This window comes from Trichosurus vulpecula, chromosome 4 (assembly GCF_011100635.1).
Source record: "Trichosurus vulpecula isolate mTriVul1 chromosome 4, mTriVul1.pri, whole genome shotgun sequence".
NCBI lineage: Eukaryota > Metazoa > Chordata > Mammalia > Diprotodontia > Phalangeridae > Trichosurus > Trichosurus vulpecula.
In genome coordinates this window covers 104,178,009-104,193,924 of record NC_050576.1, presented here as the reverse complement: position 1 = coordinate 104,193,924, position 15,916 = coordinate 104,178,009, and positions in this window count along the sequence as shown.

Below are 15,916 nucleotides of genomic sequence, written 5' to 3'. Positions count from 1 at the left end.
GTGTCATGGACCTTTTTTGTCAGTCTGATGATTATCTCCAATTCACCCTGTGTATGTCTCCTTTGTACATAATTGTTCGCATGTCATCTCTTCCATCAGGCTGTGAGCTCCTTGAGAGCGGGGCCTACCCTTAGCTTTTCTTTGCATCCTTATTGATTAGTGTCATGCCAGGCACATAGGAGGTGATTAATAAATGTTTATTAGATGACCCAGAAAACCTCTGGACTCCTTCTCCGAATAATGTTTTTAAATGTATAAAATACAACACGGAGGATCACAAAAGACACCAATTATGTTGAAATGAAGATGTAATTTTTTCCCCATTCTAGTTCACAAACCCCCTGAAATCTATGGGTCCATGGACCCTAGGTTAATAATTCATAATCTAGTTATTTGACCAGGAAGGAAGGGAGTGGAATGTGGGAGGAGCTGACAGAGGAGTAATGTGAGTGGTCCAGTGGAAAGAACAGGGGCTTTGGAACAGAAGGACCTAGGTGTGAATCCTGGCTTTAACGTGTATTAACTGTGTGATCTTGCACAAGTCTCTTTAACTCTCTGGGCCTCAGTTTCCTCAGCCGTAAAATGAAGGAGTTAACAAGGTGGCCTTGGGAGTCCCTTCTAACTGGGGATCTATGGTCCTCTCACCTGAAGCTACCTGAAGCCTCTCCCTCCCAGCAGCCCCTCCTCCACACCCTGCATTTGTGGACTTACTTTCTACTAGGAAGGCTGGCAGCCGCCCTGATCTGGCCTGCCAAGTCCTCACTGAGTCACTTGCTTTATTCAGCACTCAGTAGCCACTGCAGGATGAGGCAGACCCCACTCCCAGAAAATGTTCTCATTCCCACGCCCAAAGGCAGAAAGTCAGGAGTGGAGGACTGTGTGGTCTGAGACAGAGAGAGAAATAAAGAGACAGAGAGATAAAGAGAGACAGAGTCAGACACCGAGCTCTGGGGCCTGGCCTTAAAGAGCATCCTTTTCAAATACAAACACCTGGACTTTGAGGAAGGAGGGGGAATGCTCCTACGTGGGAGGGAGATCATGGGACTTAGAGATTATCTAGGCCAAGGTTTCTTAACCAAATAGATTTGGGGGAGAGGGTATATGAACTCAGGGCAGCGAAGTGGCTCAGTGGCTAGGTGCCTGGAGTCAGAAAGACCTAAGTTCAAATCCAGCTTTAGAAACTTACTAGCTATGTGACCCTGGACAAGTCTCTTAACCCTGTTTGCCCCAGTTTCCTCATCTGTAAAATGAGCAGGAGAAGGAAATGGCAAACTACTTCAGTCTCTTTGCCAAAAAAAAGCCCAAATGGGGTCACAAAGAGTCACAACCGAATAACAAATGAACTAAATGGGAGGGCGGATGGCATCTTAGTTTTAATATAGTTGGTTTCCTTTGTAGTTCTAAATATTTTCTTTTATGCCACTCAGTCCTGCTACACTAAACTGATTTGTGCTCTCTGGTAAATGAATGGGTAAACCTGATCCTCAATTTTCTCACCCCTATGGGGTGAGACTCCATTACTCCCCCAGCCCTATCACATGACAGCTGAAGAAAAGAGAGTATTCTTTGTTAGAGGAGGGATGGGGAGTAGGGGCAGCTAGGTGGCGCCATAGTATATAGAGTGTCAGGCCTGGAATTAGGAACTCATTTTCTTGAGTTAAATCTGGCCTCTGACACTAGCTTGTGACCCTGGGCAAGTCACTTTGACCTGTTTGCCTCAGTTCCCTCATCTGTAAAATGAGCTGGAGCAGGAAATGGCAGACCCCTCCAGTATATTTGCCAAGAAAACCCTAAATGGGGTCACAAAAAGTCACACACAACTGAAACAGCTGAACAATCAGACAGGGAGCACCCAAAAAAGCAAGGGCAATGTTTCTTGCCTCCATAAAACTGGGGGCTCTCTGAAGGTAGAAACCCATCTCTCTCCATAAGGGTCCCTTCCCTACCATGGTTTATCATGTCAGTTTCATGCAGCTGTGCATGGATAGGTGAGACCAACAAGCAATGGTTGGCCTCATTTAGTTAGATCACTCAACATGACAGAATTCTAGAGTTTGTTTACAAACTTCCTTGCTTAGCAAATTTCTCTTCCCCTGAGAAGCAAGTGAGTCCCCCTGCCCAGCACTAGGGAAACGAGTAAGTGCCACCTAGTAAGAGACCTGACAAGCCATTGGGAGGACGATTGTGAGGAAGGGGCTGACAGGAAGCTGAGCAGTGCAGAGTTTGCCTTTGAAGAGTCCATGTTGACCTTTCCACCGGGCTGTCTTTCTTGAATCAATCTCGCATGGCCAACACTGTGAGTCATGGGGTGGGGGGTTAAGGGAGGTGAATCAGTCCCTCTCCCAGAGCTTCCTCTGCCCCAGTACTCTCTTAAACACGCAGAACAGTCACTCATAGTCACTCACAATCTCAGGTCATGTTCCTTGACCCCTGTTATCAGTCCTAAGGAGCTGTTGTGGGGAAGCACATATATCCTCTTTGTACATAGTTCCACAGGCATGCATGTAGAAACTCACATACACATACCCCTCTGTATAAATCTAAAATTGGGTGGAGAGTACTGGGATTGGAAATCAGGGCCTGAGCTTGAATTCCAGCTCCACTACTTAATACCCACGTGACCTTGGGGCGGCACGCAAATGTTTCTGGGCCTCAGTTTCTTTATCAGTAAGATCAACTTATCAACCAACAAGCACTCATATAAACTTTAAGGTTTGCAAAGTATTTTACTTATAGTATCTCCTTTGATCTCCACAACAGCCCTATGAGGTAGACGATCTCGTTACCATTTTGTAGATGAGGAAACAGTCTGGGAGTGATTAAATAAATGATTTGCCCAAGGCCCCACAGCTAAAACGTCAGAGGCAGGATTCTAGCTCACTTCTTCCTGGGCAATGGGCACACACACACTGATCCATTCATGCATGTATACATACAGGCACACTTTTGTCCACAAGCACACATGTATAGTCATGTACACATTTCTTTGCACACAGGGACTTATGTGCAGACACAAACACATGTATGCATGCATATTCTTAGGCAACTTTGAAAGTCTCTCCCAGGTCTAACTTCTACAATCCCAAGATCCCTTGCATTCAGGCACATGCCTGTAGTTACACACAAGTGTGCACATTCGCTTTCCTGTAGCCAGAATCACTCACACACACACTTACGACACAAGGTTTCTCCCACATGCACACAAGCAGACAAACAAACCAGGGGAATAAAGACTGTGTGGAAAATGGGAATTGCTTTTAACTAAGCAGAACCAGCTGTTCTAGGCCACTGGGTGATGGTTCCCATTCCTGGGAAGTGAGTGAGGCACAGTCCTCCCTCATCTCCCCTCCCAACATCACTTTTTCCTTCTCTGAGCGGTTTGGGCAAAGATGCCTAGGACCTAAGCTCCCCCTTCTGGTCATTAAGTTAACAGAATTTAGTCTGAATAAAGAGAGGTAGGTAGGATTCTTTCCTATGAGTTACACCAGGAAAAAGGACCCCAAACAGATGAGCACTTTGGTCAAAGTCAGTTATTAAGCCAGGAACTGAGTCCATTCTAGAGGGCGTTGACTCCAAGACTCAGGATCCAATACAGCATGTGGCCAGTAGTCAGAATGGGGGTTGCAATGAAACATTCATTTTTTTTTTCTCTTATGCAATTTTCATTCTTTAGACTTTCCTAATTAATTGTATGATGTCTGATGCTTTTTAAAAAAATGAACTTTTAAAAAAATGTCTTTTCCTTGTCCTGAAGTCGACAAACACCAAATAAAATGGACATTTCAATTATATAGAGTAGAACAGGAAAAAGACCATCTATAAAACTGCAGATCTGTACTATGTATGGCTTGCTTTTCTTTTAAAATATAGAACAAATTTAATCTGTAGCCTTTCAAAGTTGTCCTGCTTGTCTGTGCTTCTTTCTAGCCTTCCTTCTGCTCTCTTCTCTGCACTAAAAAAAAATAAATACAAGTCCCAATGACCTTTTCATTCCTTCTCTTCTTTTCCTTTTCCTTTCCCTTCTTTTCTTTTTTCTTTTCTTTTTTTTACCCTATCCCTACCCCTCCTTATCCTTCCATGAGCCATATTAGGTAGGGGGAAGAAAAACAAAGACTTTGTAACAAATATGCATAGTCAAACAAATAAATTTCCACATTGCCAATGGATTTTTGCTGGGATTGCCTTCTTAGGCACTTTCTACCATGAATTCAAGTCTCGGTTCTGCCTTTGTTATATCTTGGGCAGCTCATTTCCTGGATCCTGGGTCTCCATATTAAGCTCATACCCCTTTTTACTTCCTCTGGACAGTGTGAGGCTGCAGGAGATAAGAGATGTGAAAGGAACATAGGAATATAGACTTATGGAACATAGAGCTGGAAAGAACCTTAGACATCACTTAGTAATCTAATTTTATAATTTGACAGATGAAGAAGCTTGGACCCAAAGAGGAAAGAGGCTTGTCCTGCTGTGCCAAGTCTGAGTCTATGGACCCCACTTTCCATTGCCTCCTCACTTCTGCATTGTAGACTCCATCACTTCCTTCGAAATTCAGCTCAAAAGCTACCTTTTTCAGAAAGCCTTTTTTGATCCCTTCCTGCTGCTTTAAATTTCAAAAGAAAGATGGTAGAGAATTTTAATGACTTGTTATCACTGGAAAATCCATACTGTCTTCTCTTGATGGGAGTAAGCCATGTGGCAATTTATCTTAGAGTACTGGGATGGGAGGGATTTCCAGAGATCATCTTATCTTAAGAAATCTGTCGAGACTTGGTGGTTTACTCCAATTCCATAGCCAACATAAAGAGGCAGCAGGGTACAATGGATAGGGATCCAGCCTTGAAGTCAGGAAGGCCTGGATTCCAGACCTGCCTCTATGGGTGTGTGGCTACTACAGGTGAGCCATTTAACTTCTCACTGTTCTAAATAACTCTCTGGGACTACAAGCTGCCCAGAAAGTGCTGACCTGCACTTGGGAAAGGGAACTTCCTCATCAGAATTCTGTATATCAATAAAATCACAGGTTCCAGTCCCTATCCCATAACCAGCCCAACTGGCTTTCAGCTCCACTCTGCTTTTCTTAGCCCAGTCCAGTAAAACCTGTCCTTACACTCCTCAATTCAATTTAATAAAACTTAAAGATCTTGAAAAATAGGATGATCAGAGGGGAGATAGGAAGTCTGATAGAAGAGACGTAGTCTATGCATTAATGGAATCCCTCTCACCTCTAGGCAAAGCCACTGCTCCCCGATTCGGCTTTTAGGGCCCTTTAGAACCTGGCTCTAGTGTACTCTCCCAGCCTTACTGGACATTTCTCTCTTTCAAGCACTCTTCTTTCCAACCAAACTGGCCCCAAATTGCTATTCTTGGTGGGCAACTTACTATTTCCTATCTCAGGGCCTTTGAACACAATGTTTCCTGTGCCTCCTTCCACTTCCTTCAGTAGAATTCCTCATTTCCTTCAAAACTCAGATCAAGTACCACCTTCAGGAAGCCTAAACTGAGCCTCACTCCTCTTCCCCACCAGCCAGCCCCAGGTGCTAGTGCCCATCCCTCTGCAAATGACTTTTAATACATTTTCCATTTACATTTCTGTGTTCCTATTTATCTCATGTGTAGCTTGTTTGTACATATTTGTTTGCATATCGTCTCTCCCGTTAGATTGTGAGCTCCTTGAGGGCAGAGCCTGTCTTTTGCCTTTCTTTGTATCCTCAGTGCTTAGCATAGTATCTGGCACATAGTAGGTGCTTAATAAATGCTTACTGATGACTGATTGTTCATGTGGCCCCTGTCCAAGTAGAACAGAAGCTCCTTTAGGGAAAGGATTGTTTTGTTTCTTTCTTAGCATATTCAGTTCCTAACAGTAATAGGTGCTTAATAAATGGTTATTAATTGAATGAATGAATGAGAGGACATAACACATAGAGTGCAGCTAGGTGGCTCAGTGGATAGAGTACCAGGCCTAGAGTCAGAAGGACTCATCTTCCTAAGCGCAAATCCAGCCTCAGACACTTACTAGCTGTATGACCCTGGCCAAGTCACTTAACTATTTGCCTCAGTTTCCTCATCTGGAAAATGAGCTAGAGAAGGAAATGGTGAGCCACTCCAGTATCTTTGCCAAGAAAATCCCAAATAGGGACTTGAAGAGTCAGACGTGACTGAAAACAACTGAACAGCAACAACATGTGACACATGCACTTGAGTGGACCTCTCTGACAACAGGCGATTTCCGTATGAGTCCCAGTCCAGGCTGATTAAGGGAGCTCCTTGACAGATTTGGGGAGCCTCATGGGAGGGTAGCCTTTGTATGGAAATTTTGACGGTCCATACCCTTCTTTCCATACTAGGTTACATGTAGCACCTGCAAATTCAAGTGTTTTCAGTCCATGGATTTTCCACCATAGATCTCATCCGCTATTGGCAGCTCTTGCAAGGAAGAAGCAATTGTTAACATCACATTCTGCTTGCCACCTTCAGCCAGTCCGAGGATTTTGCTCTTTTTCTGCTGCCTTTTCACCCTGGCAGATCATTCCCCCCTTCCCCCAGTGGCTCCTTCCCCCGATTGGTCAGTTCCTCCAGGAACCTGCATTTTAAGAAAGTGCCTATGTTCACTCCTGGGCCTCTGAACTTCTTCTTCCAACATGCTCCCATGCAGTCATCTGTGCCCTCTTCCCACACCTTTTCAGCTTCCTTTTATGTGTTATCTTCCCCCATTCAAGTGTAAACTCCTTGAGTGTAGGAACTGTCTTTTTTTCCTCCTGTATTTGTATCACCAGCTCTTAGCATGGTACCTAGTATAAGGTAAGGGGTGTGTGGATTATTGAGGGAGGACTAGCACTTACAACGTGGGGGGGCTTGCTGAGCCCTTTTCAGGGCTGCTCATCCATAGTTGGTGTCACCCAACTCTCACCTGTGGCTCCAAGAATCTGTAGTATGTGCAGTGGCCACATCCTGATAAGCCACCTTGGCAGATGGACTAAACCAGGTTGAGGGTGACCGACAGGCCTCAAATCTGTTGGCGAATTAGGGGGGTGTCTGCCTCAAGCATGTGAAGACTTCCCCTGGCAGGATGAGAATAATTTGTTCCAATGGCCATGAGGGTTGTAAAGTATCAAGGAAGACAAGGTTATTCACTGCAACTCCAGGCCATCGCCAGTCATCTTTGCTTTTGTCCTGCCACCAGACTTCAGTGTCTTCGAAAGAGAGTGAGGCTGACAACTGTGTGAAACTCTGTTTCACTTAAATCCAATTCATGCACAACTCAAGACATCACCCATGATGTCATTGGTCCTCTTTGAAAATAAAGAACGAACAACAACAGTACGTGGTAAGCACTTCACAAATGTTTGACTTGACTTCTTTGCACATGATTCCCAGATCCATATACTTAGCCCTAAGCTCCAGTCTCCCATTATAATTGCCTTTTGGACATCCTGAACTGAGTGTCCTATAAGCCTCTCAAACTCAACATGTACAAAACAGAAGTTGTCTTTCCTCCCCAAGCCTCCCCTGTTCCCAACTTTGCTGTTTCGGTTGAGGGCACCCCTATTTCTCCCAGTCGCCCGTGCTCATAACCTCCAGATCATACTCAATTCTTCATCCTCACTCACTCCCTGTATAGCCTGTTGTCAAGCCCTACTCTCTCTACCTTCTCTCAGATAGGCCCCCTCCTTTATATTCCCACAGCTATTCCCATGGCGCAGGCCCTTATCACCTCATGCCTGGAGCATTGCAGTAGCTTTCTTGTCACACCCCTTGTCTTCTCTCCCAACTTCAATCCATCGTGCGCTCAGCTGCCAAAGCGATTTTTCTAAAGCACAATTCTGACCAGGTCATCCATCCTCCATATATAAAAACTCCAGTGGCTCCCTCTAGCCTCCAGGATCACATGTAAAATGCCCATTTTGCCTTTTAAAACCCTTTCACGCTTGTCCTCTTCCTACTTTGCCAGTCTTGTCACACTTACTCCCCACCATGTACTCTACACTTGAGCTACACTGGCCTATTTGCCGCTCACACAACACTCCCCTTTCCAACTTTTCACTGTCTGTCTCCCACACCTGAAATGCCCTCCTTCCTCACCTTCACCACTTAGTTTGCCTGACCTTCTTCAAGACTCAGTTTAAATCCCACTTTCTGCAAGAGACGTTTCCCAATCCCCCATCTTCCCTCTGAGATCCCCTCCATTTACTGTGTATATATTTTGTGTGTATATAATTATGTGTATGTTGTCACCTCCATTAGCATGGGAGTTTCTTGAAGTCAGGGACTGTGTTTTTGCCTGGAGTTGGATCATCAGCACTTAACACAGTGCCTGGCACAGAGGAAATGCTTGTTGGCTGACTAATGGATAATAAGCCTTCCTCTGGATTTGCATGATGGAAACAGGAAATTGTTTCCAGAGATGTAAAGTGAATAGGGTAGCTAAGTGGTGCAGTGGACAGGGAGTCAGGAAGACTCATCTTCCTGAGATCAAATTTGACCTCAGACACTTACTAGCTGTGTGACCCTACGCAAGTCACATAACCCTGTTTGCTTCAGTTTCCTCATCTATAAAACAGACTGGAGAAGTAAATGGCAAACCACTCCAGAATCTTTGCCAAGAAAACCCCAAATAACTGAAAACGACTAAACAGCAATAAAGTGAATTAGATGATTGCGAAGGAGTTAATGTTCACCTGAGATGTTGTGAGAACGGATTTCAGAGGCCAGAGAACAGTTAGGCAAGATTCCAAGGTCAAGAAGTCTATAGAGAGAATACCAAGTGCCTGTCATAACATTTGCCATCACAGGAAAGTACCACTAGAGGGCAACATGTCTACACAAATACGTTACCGGCTTTCCTCTGCGTTCTGAACCTGAAGATGTTTGTTCTTGAGGTCACTGTAGAGAAAAGGCACATTTTCAGATACAGCGTTAGATGGTTGAAAGGTTTCCCCAGGCCTTGGGGGATCATCATGTGCATTTTATTGAACCTCTAAGGAAAAGCAAAAACCCAATACCTTATCTGTCACACAATTCGATAAGCCATTTATCAGGTTCCTACTGTTTTCAGGATAATGTGCTAAGCGCCGGGGATATGATACAATTCCTGCCTTCAGAGAGCTTCCACTCTAAAGAGAGGATAAGATAAAAAAGCAAATGATGTGCCAGGTCACACTAGCTCAAGAGTTAGTTGTTAGGTTTTCAGTGGAAGCATTTGTATCTTGGACACTGACAAACACTGCCATTCGGGGCTTGCTTTGTTATTTTCATTGGTTACACTTTAAAAAGTAATGGAGAAAACACTAATAATACAGATGAAACTTAAAAAGTGTTGCATGTAGCTTTTTTCTCCTGAGAGTGGGTGTTAAATATTTATCAGTATACTCTTGCACAAGATACACACACAAATGAGTATGATACATACTAGCACATGACAGGATGGGGGGGCGGGATGCGAGGTGCTCCATAATATCAGAGTCAGAAGGATCTTAGACATCAGAGGTCTTAGACAGCAACGTATGGCCCGAGGTTCAAAAATGGCCTAATACTTGTTTTTGTATGGTCCATGTGGGTTTAAAAATTAAGTTTTTTTTAAATGTAAAACTGTAAAAAATTATTATTATAGGATTTGACCCATTGGCCATACTTTGAGGACTTGTGATTCTAGTCCACCCTTCTCATTTTACAGGTCATGAAATCTGAACACCAGACAGGTGATCTGACCTCAGTTCCTTTGAAGACAAATACAGCCACTGTATCATAATGTAGTGTAAGAAGTAAGGAGGATCTAACATTAAGGAAACATGTTGGGGCCATAATAATAGCTAGTATTTATACAGAGCTTTGGGGTTTGTGAGGTGCTTTACAAATAGTGCATTTTACCCTCAGAACCATAGGAGGTAGGTGCTATTTATTATCTTCACTTTACAGATGGAGAAATTGAGGTAGATAGTGGTTAAGTGGCTTGTCCAGCATCAAACAGCTAGTGTCTGAGGCAGGATTTGAACCCAGGTCTTCCTGACTCAAAATCAACTATTCTATCAACTGTGCAACCTCACTTCGACCACTCCCTTTTTTATACCTAGGCATATGGTTTGGACCAGATTCAATCCTGGTAACCTGGAATCTCATGAGAGGGAGGAAATAGGTTGTTTGTTCTCACACTCTGTGATTTGTCATAGCCCCACTCTGGTACCCCAGGCACAAATTATTTAAGATTTATGGCTCATGTTGAGGGTTTCCTCAAAATGGGAAAGGAAAAAAAATCTTAATGTACGGTATAAATTAGGCAAGGAATGAGTATTTTTTTCTTTTTGTTATGAATTTAAACACCAAAAAGTGGAGCATTTGCATATCCATAGCAAAATGACAGTAAGAACAAAAAAAGATTCCATATAAAACTGTGAATTTCCATCTTTTTGCCACTTGCAGGTTTTGGGAGACAAAAGTATATAGTGAACGCTACATGTTATTTTCAAAGCCGTCTTTCTGGTCTGTGCTTCTTTCTGAACTTTCTTCTGTGTATTTTTTAAAATGTTACCTGATGGTTCTCTTTTTTATCACTATCGTTTTACATTATTTTTATCACTATTATTTTCCTCCCAACAAACTCCTCCTTCCCCCACTAAAAACCAAGGGAACCAGAGAGAAAAAACCACTTTGTAACAAGCAAGCATAGTAAAGCAAAACTAATTGATACAGCGTCCATGTCCAAAAATGTATTTCTCTGTACCTTTTGGCCATCACCTTTCTATCCAGGTCACATGCTTCATCATAGCTGCTCTGTCTGGAGTTCTTAAATAATACAAACTTATTTTTCTTTATAATGTTGCTGTCCTTGTATAAATTATTCTCTTGGTTTTGTTCACTTTACTCTGCCTCAGTTCATAGTCTCCAGGATTCTCTGAAATCATATCTTTTTTCTTATGGCATAATAAATATTCCATTACATCCCTATATCACAATTTGTTCAGCCATTCCCCAGTTGTCTAAGAAGCTGTCTATGGTGCCTCCTTAGATTCTAGCTTTTTCTTTCCCCCCTTTTTGTCCCTCTCCCCAACTTTAGAATCAGGAAATTTGTTTTGCTTGGGCCTATTCTCTTCCCAATATTATTCTCCTTCTTAACACCTTCCCCCATTCTCACCTGTTTCTCTGTTGAGTTTTATGTATTTCTATATCAAACTCTGTGTGTATATGTGTTTAATCTTCCTCGATTCATTTCAAAGAAGATTAGTAGTGTGTTAGTAAATGTTTAACAAGTGGCTCTCTGGGGGAAAATTACCCATGACAGATATTTAAGTTTGGTCTGCATCATTAACATTTCCTTCCATCACTTTTCTAAAATCTAGACAATCAACAAAACAATATGTATTTATCTCCTCACAATCTTAATTCTGAGAAATAGCAAATTCTAGTCTTCATCCTGCTTTATGCACTTGTATATTCCTTCTTTTATCTTTTTTTTTCTTTCCCCTCATGGGACCCATAGAAACAATTCATCCCATAGGACCTATGTTTGAAAAGTTAATGAAGGAGTCTCTGAAGAGACACTTGTTCATTGTTCCTCTATTAGAATGTTGTATTGTCTCATCATACAGCTCCTCCTAATTGCTCAAATACATTTTTCTTTTTAGGTATCTCTGGACTCTGGTGCTAGCATTTCAAAGTTCCTACTCTTCTGTAGTCTTTTTATCAGAAATGTTCGAAAAGTCTTCTGTTCCATTCCATTCTCTCTCCACTCTCCATAGTATTATTGTCAGCTTTGCAGTTCAGTTATTCTTTGTTGTAAGCCTATATCTTTTGCTTTTTGGAATATTGGCTTCTAGTATTTCCTTTCCTTTCTGGTAGAAACTGTATGTTCTTATGTGAAACTGACAGTTCCTTGGTACTTGAACTGCTTCTTTCTGGATGCTTATAGTATTTTTTTTCTTTTAGGTGGGAGCTCTGGATTTTGGCTACAACATTCTTGGAATTTTTCCTGGTTTTTTTTTTTCAGAAATTGATCAGTGGATTCTTTCTATTTTTACTTTACCCTCTGTTTCTAATAAATTTGAGCATTTTTTCATTTAAGATTTTTCTGAAATACAGTTTCCAAGTATTTTTCCATAATAATTTTCAGGGAGCACATTGATTCTTAAATTATCTATCCTCAACCTGCTTTCCAGGCCATTTGCTTTGATATCAGATATTTTCTTTTTTTATGCTGCATTTTCAGTTTTTTGATTCTGTTCTAATTCTTCTTGCTGTCTCATAGAATCAATGATTTATATGTTCTGTTCTAGTTTTCAAGAAGCCAATCCCTTTTCTCCCCTAAGTTACTTATTCTTCTAATTATTTCCTCCAGAGTGTTAATTTTTTTAATCTTTTGCTTAATTTTTCCAAGGCATTCACGCAGTCCTTATAGAAGATCTTTTTTTCTTTTGGTTTCTGGTTATCGTTGTTATAGCTATTAGCTTCTTCTCATGGGGGGACTCTCTAGATTTAGAGTAATTTTTATAATAGTTACTGTTTTCTTTGATTTGCTTATATCTCCATCTTTAGTTACTGAATTGGGGCTTTGTGCCAGAGCAAAGCTCCATCTCCATTGTTCTTTTGAGTGGAGTAGTCTTGCCTTGCATAGCCTTGCCTTACATGGTCTTCATCTTTGGGTTCTTACGATGGCTTCCACCTCCTAGGGTTAGCCCACCCTGTATCTTGGAGTTTTAGAGTGCTAGATCCTCAGGGATTTCTTAGGACAGAATACTAGAGAACACAGAGTCCCTGGACCTGGGTTGCCCCAGCCTGAGTGCTATCAAAAACACTGGTTGTTCTCTAAGTCTTTCTGACCACACTAGGACTTTTTATTCTGGGGAAGTTCTCTGCTTTTGTTTTCATGGGACATAGAGTCTTACGAGCTACACACATCCAGTCTCTGGTCATGTTGGGAGACTACTCTGTACTGCCACTGGCTATGGTGAAGGAGCCCCCTTTCCTAATAACGGTAGGCTTCTGGATAACTTTTTTTGGCAGTTCTAGAGTAAAAGAAGTCACTTAAATTAGTTCCTCATTGGATCTCTTGATTATATTTTTGTTTGGTGTGAATTTCAGGATTTGACTGGAGTAAGAATGTAGGATCTGAGATGTCTTTCCACCATTCAGGCAGCCATTTGACAAGGAGTCTAGGGATTCCTTTCTGATCTAATGCTGCCATTGTCTTGATTAACATGAAGGTGGAAGATAGTACAGTTTTATTGGAATTAGTGAAAAGAAAGGGTATCCCTTTTAACCTTATTCTAGGTAAAGATTTTATAGTCCACGAGAATTGCATTACATTCCAGTCCCAAACCAGAATCACGAGATTGACCTTAGCTAACCTGCCCTAGGAATATTCACAGAAATAAAGTGGTTTATTTAGTCATGAAGCAGGGGAGAAAAGGGAGCCTAGAAGCAGAAGCTGAAAACACAAAGGGCCTCACGAAGTACGGAGATGAGGAAATTTTGGTAAGAGGAAAGGAAGTTTACACAAGGAACCCTGTCAGGAGAGACTTCACCTTAGACAGACAGTGTGTTATAATGGAAAGAACATTAACTCTGAAGTAAGAAAACCTAATTTGAATCGTATTCTCGCCAGCTGACTGACTGTAAGCAAATGATTTCATGTTTAAAGAGAAGATATTAAAATTTTTAACTTTTATTAAGCACTCATTGTACTCTAGGCACTGATACTAGGGGCAGAGAATATAAATTCAAGCAGAAAGAAAAGCAGTCCCTGCCCTCAAGGACCTTCCACTCTAATGGGGGAAGACAATATTTGAAAAGAAGCTGAAGAGAAGGAGAGGATAAAAGGGAAGAGATGATGATACCCAGCACAAAGGGCATGGTATAAAACAGTCTGAGAGTCAGACATGAGGCCTGGAGGGGAATGAAGACATGCCTGGCTTAAGTATCCTTAAAACGGAGGTTCTGGGAAGAACCAGCTAATCAGAGAAGAGGCCACAGAGGCAGAGAATACCCCTTATCTGAGAGATCCAGATATGGAATGAACTTCCAGGGTGAGGAGTACACAAAAGGGTTGTTGTTGATGTTCAGTCATTTCTGCGGTGTGCAACTCTTTGTGACCCCATTTGGGGTTTCCTTGGCAGAGATACTGGAGTGATTTGCCATTTCCTTCTCTAGCTCATTTGACAGATGAGGAAACTGAGGCAAACAAGGTAAAGTGACTTGCCCAGGGTCACATGGCTAGTAAGTGTCTGAGATCATATTTGGACTCAGAAAGATGAGTCTTCCTGACTCTAGGCTCAAAGAGGAGCAATGTGCAATGAGCCTGGAAGGGTTGAGTCTGGAGTGAGATTGTGAAGGTCTTTTAAATGTATAGCAGAAGCATTTGCACTTTATTCTAAAAGCCATGGAAGTTTCTTGAGTATAAGAGTAAAGTTGTCAGACCTGGAACCATACATTGGGGTGTTCTAGGGGAACCTGGGCACATCCTGAAGTACCAGCAGGCCACTCCTCTCAGGATCTGCCCAGGATCTAGAGCCTTTTGGAAGGGAGGGTCTCAAACTCCGGAGACCCCTGGTTGTTGCAGCTGGTGCTTTTATATCTCTTTCTCTGCTTCCTATTCCTTTGACTCTTTTCCAGACTCTTCAAGACACTTCTGCTTTGAAGGATCTTTTTTTTTACCCCAGTACCATACCCAGCCCCCTCAGCATCCTTCCTTAGGACTCCAGGTGAGACTGGGACAATTATCAAGGAAAAAGCAACTAGAATCAGGTCCTGTAATGGCAACCACACTGGCATACCCGGGATGGCTGCTAGTGCACGTTCTTTTATCTGCTTTACTAAAGAAAGATAGCTGTTTCAGGGGTCAACAATCTTCTTTAATTAAACAGAAGAAATACAGAGAAGAGAAATAAAGACCAACAGACAGGGCTCTACTGCCTGAATCAAAGCTTTACATCCACCACTGAATTGAGAGGGCCTTTACCTCTGAGGAGTCAGGGAGCTCTGAACATATGGCCACTCAGAGTCTTGACCAGGGAATCACAACATCTTTCTCATAGGCAAGCCCCCAAAGCAAAAGCTCACCTCTCAGAAGATATACTCTTCTTTTAGGCTCAGTGGCTAATTAGAAATTAACAAAAGGTGTGTAAGCCTTCCTACAAGCAAGCAAGCTTCCCTTAACAGGCTCCACATAAGGCCTATTAATGGGTGAGGAAGATCTTATTCCCCATTAACCTTACAAGCCCTCCATCCCTTCATCCTTTGGCTCTCTGGTCACTGTTTTCCATGGTTCAACCTGAAATCTTGTGGCCCTAGGTTAGATTGGTACAATCCAGGAAACCCCAAAAGTTAAAAATTTTTAAAAAAATATGCCACTGGTCCCCAGACTTTAATAATAATTATCATCATCATAGTTAGCTTTATTTAGTATTTTTAAGGTCTACAAAGCACTTTACAACCATCATCTCATTTTATCCTCACAACAACCCTGAAAGGTAGGTGCCCCATTTTACAGATGGGGAAACTGAGTCAGGCAGCTAGTAAGTGACTTGCCTTAGGGTCATAAAGCTAGTAAATGTCTGAGGGTAGATTTGAATTCTGGTCTTTTGACTTCAAGTTCAGAGCTCTAGCACTGTGCCGCCTAGCTGCCTTAAACTCCCTTGCCAGTATTTCATGGCAAAGTATGAGGGTGGAGAAGAGGTTCCAGATGGAAAGATGCTTTTTTTAGTCAAAAAGATCAGAATGAGTTCTGTATTTTAAGGCAACAGTGAAGAAAAGAGTTCGATAAAAAGAAACCCTTAGCAAAGTCTGTATTTTTAAAAGTTATTAGTTGTTATTTTTTTAAACCAAATTTAAAGTTTTTTCAGGTTTTTTGATGAGTAAAACCAATGTTCTTTATGTGTATTCGATAAAAGTTCATCTTAAATTTTTTTTCTTGGTTGCACACCCTAATGAA